The following is a 3,929-nucleotide window of genomic DNA, read 5'->3' as shown; positions in this document are numbered from 1 at the left end:
CCTGTAAAGTGTCATTCTTGATGGCTCCATATCCCATTCAGTAAGACTTAGATTCTTCTCGAGTTCATCTAAAACTGCTCTCCCCCCTGCATGAATGCAAAAATGCTCGAATGCAAGTTTAAAATCTGGAATATATGGCTTGATTTTCATGTTGAAAACCTTTCTTGCGACTAAGGTAACAAAAAACAGAATTTGCTCAGACTTAGGAAGAACTAATGGCCCCAGTGTCGTAATATTTGTCTTCAAGGCATCTCCAGCAACAGCCATAAGATCTTTAGACAAGGCTACTCCTACATTCATGTTTTCATCTTCTTCTTGCATCACACAACAATAGCTTTTGTCATCTGCACCCTTGTGGATACGTATAGAGTGAATCAACTGATATTTTGAACGACGGCGATCAGATGAGTTGTTTGACAGCAGAATTGCCACCCCTCCAAGTCGGAAGAGGCAATTGGTAACCAGCATTGGTTTGTGGTTCCCCGTGTAGCCACTGAGACTCAAATTTTCGCACTGCTACACCACCAGGGCATATGAGTTTGGATGCACCTGTTGCATCTTTTGAAAATGAAAAACAAATCATCCTTCTGAAAAACTCCATAAAATTAATTGATACAAGCCGAGATCTTTGGTCCAAGGTTAATTTTTATCTACAAAATTAGGATTTTCAACTTACCTGCAAAAGTTGCTTGGCAAGATCTATTGAGATAACTCCAGCACTGCAGCCCATGCCTCCAACGTTGTAGCTCAGGATGTTGCCTCTAAGCTTGTAATGGTTGACAATCATAGCAGAAAGAGATGGTGTTGGACAAAACAAGCTGCAGTTCACCACAAGAATCCCAATATCTTTAGCCTTGATTCCAGTCTTTGCCAAGAGTTGATCAATAGCACCAAACATCACCATTTCAGCTTCCTTCCTCGCATCGGCCATGCATGGATTTGGTGGAATTTTGAAGAATGATTCTGGTAAATATGTCTTCTGGCCCAACCCTAACCTTTCAAAAATTTTCTTCACAAAGGTCAAAGTTTCTGCACTAAATATACCATATTGCTTTGCATGCTCTATGAAAATCTCTCTAGATACCAAAAGTTCAGGTCCAGGCTTGTAACATGCAAAATCAACCAGGTAAACTTTCCTAGGCCTAGTCATGAAATAAAGAGTACATAGGAAAACCATAAGGGTTGAGCACAAAACTACTGACACTAGATTCAACCTAAGCTGCTCCCATACTAAATCAATGACCGAAACTGTCGAAAGATGAACAGAAAGAACTCCCAATAGAGGGATTAACATTAGGTACAGAGCATTGGAGATCAAATAATGGTAGCCAAGCTTCACATATTTAAGCCTAATGGATGACAGAAAATTGGGAAGCTCATTGTTTTCCTTTTCATCAGCTAAAGGCTCGACCGAAACATTTCCTGTTTCGGATTTCAAGACCCTCTTTTGATCCTCCCCCATTTTTGCAGAAAATCTAGAAGGAAACTGTACTGAATTGCCTAGGATGTGGGATACTAGAAGAACTGCAAAAGTGGTTGAAATCTATGTAGAGGGATGTCCTGAAAGGTGGAGGGAACGCGAGTATTTAAAGGGACGAGAGGCAAGAAGGTGTACCCAAATTCTTGAAAAAGGTTCCACACAAAGAATTGGAAATAAGTCTTTGAACAAATTGTGCAAATACTCATTGTCACGCACAAAACGTAAAAACAGGAGGACAATATTGTTGCGTATAACTTGCAGCATAGACATTGTTGTATAAGTAAAACATATTGTAAACTTTGTCAACTCCATCATACTTTTGTCTAACTGAAACAGATACCAAATCAGCTAGCTGCCAACTAAAAATTAATCCAACCTTTATCGATCAACATAGGATAGGAGATTCAAATGCATGACAGCTAGTTGGATGCAGTGATGATAAAAGTTAATTGGAAAGAATTGCATGGGTAATTAATGGGATGATATATGTTTACTTCCTATTTTTAGCTTTTTGTAATGCTAACATATAATTTGCACAATTGGAAACAACGAAGGGTTGAATTTTGAAAGATAAGTAAGCACTAAGCAAGTGGTCTAATAAGCTTTTCAACTGAAGAAATGGTAGAACTTGCATGAATTACATCAAGCGCTAATTACTAGTTATTAAGACACCAATTTTGGCCATGATATATATGCATGATAATCGGTTATGAGTAAGTAATATACAAGTAAAAACGGAGAAAACGTTTAGTGGTATTAATATATGTAATTATCTCTATCAATTAGGGATTTCTAGAGATTGATTAGAGACTAACGAACCAAATAGGGATTCATTGGCTTTGGTTTCCACTAATTTGTAGTTTTGTACACCTTCCTTGCTTGTTTTTCAAACTTATGAGTAAGGGCTTTGTAATATAGTAAGAAGGGTTCGTCCATTAATATTTGGTCTCATAAGGGTACACAATAAAAATCGCGATAGCTAAATTAGCCACAAAAACTTTTGCTATAATTTAAACGTGTGGGGTGATAATTTTAAACTGTAATAGAGCCTACCTTTATTTTTTTTGGTGTACAAAAACCTTGCAAGTATATAAATAAATTCTTAATTTTTCATTTCCGAGTTTCTCTAACATGGTACAGGATCAACTTTTTCTGTTCTAGCTTCTCTTTTCACTAATTGATAGATACAATTATTAACTAATATAGGTAAAAACACATATCGACAGGTAGTCTACTTAGCCTAACAGTAATGTAAGCTGGTTGGCAAATATTCGTCTAAAGCAATAAATGAGAAAAATGCTAAGGCAGCAGAGATTAATTGTTGAACTTCTAAGTAAGTTGTGGCACAAAAAAAAAAGGGCGCAGATTTCATTCTATTTTCGAACGATAATCAAATATTAAAGAACAAAAACCACTGACGTTTGCAACATAGAATGTTTGTAATAATTGGCGGACGCAAAATGTGGGATGTATTGAAATGATTTCCTTAACAATTGGTAATTATTGCAATGCAAAGGAAATCCATAGCTAAGATATCTATGCTTGTTTTCGTGCAGGGATGCAAACGAGACGAGTTTAATTGAGTAACTTGTGAGTTTGTTCGGTTAAAACCCAACATCAAACTCTCATCGACGGAATTCAAACTACTTAACGAGTCGAGTTTAAACTTAATATGTGAAACTCGAAAGTTCGTCGAACTTAATCAAACTCAATCGAACTTCACATATATATGTTTTTTTAAAATTTTTTTTATTTATTAGTATGAAATATCTATTTTGTCCCTTGTTTAAAGTTATATAAAATATAGATTTATATTTCTTAATCTTGATTAGGCTCGATAAGCATAAGTTGAAATTCAAACTCGAGTAATGCAAAATAAAATCAAATTTGAGCTTGAACTTTACTTTGAAGAGTTCGAACTCGAGTTCGAATCCAAATTTTTTAATTCAAATCGAACTCAAATAGAGTCGACTTGATTACACACTCGATTACACCCCTAGTTTTATGGAATTGTCAAATTTAAGAAAACAAAATAAGACTTATCAGAAATATATATTACATTCTGAACATGTAGTAGCAGGATTAAAATTCGTTCATAGTCCTAAGAATGGCATTGTAACAAAAGAAATTGATGATTTGGGAAACATCCTGCATGTTGTTGCCTGTGGATAGATAATGGCGGGACAGTGCTGTATATTTTATTGAGGCAGAAAAAACAGTGTGCTTGATCCCTGATTACACTTCTTTCGAGAAACGAAATTTGACTAACTAAACCTAATCCCAGAAGTCAACCCAAAAGCCGGCAACTTTTGGATTGCTCCCAGGGACTTAACTACCCAAATCCCAACCCCCCCAAAGCCGATGTGGGATAGAAACCCCGACAGGGGCCAAACCCACTAGACCCGCTGCTACTAAGCGGTTAAGACCCCCCACAAGCCCAGAGAATGAC

At 36.5% G+C, this 3,929-nt stretch overlaps 1 pseudogene; it reads right to left on the bottom strand.

The window, feature by feature from the left end:
• LOC113765034 lies at nt 1-1,462 on the bottom strand (annotated as a pseudogene).
• Between the last annotated feature and the right edge of the window lie 2,467 nt (nt 1,463-3,929).

This window comes from Coffea eugenioides, chromosome 3 (genome assembly GCF_003713205.1).
Source record: "Coffea eugenioides isolate CCC68of chromosome 3, Ceug_1.0, whole genome shotgun sequence".
In the NCBI taxonomy this organism is placed as follows: Eukaryota; Viridiplantae; Streptophyta; class Magnoliopsida; order Gentianales; family Rubiaceae; genus Coffea; species Coffea eugenioides.
This window is presented reverse-complemented; position numbering and strand designations above follow the sequence as displayed.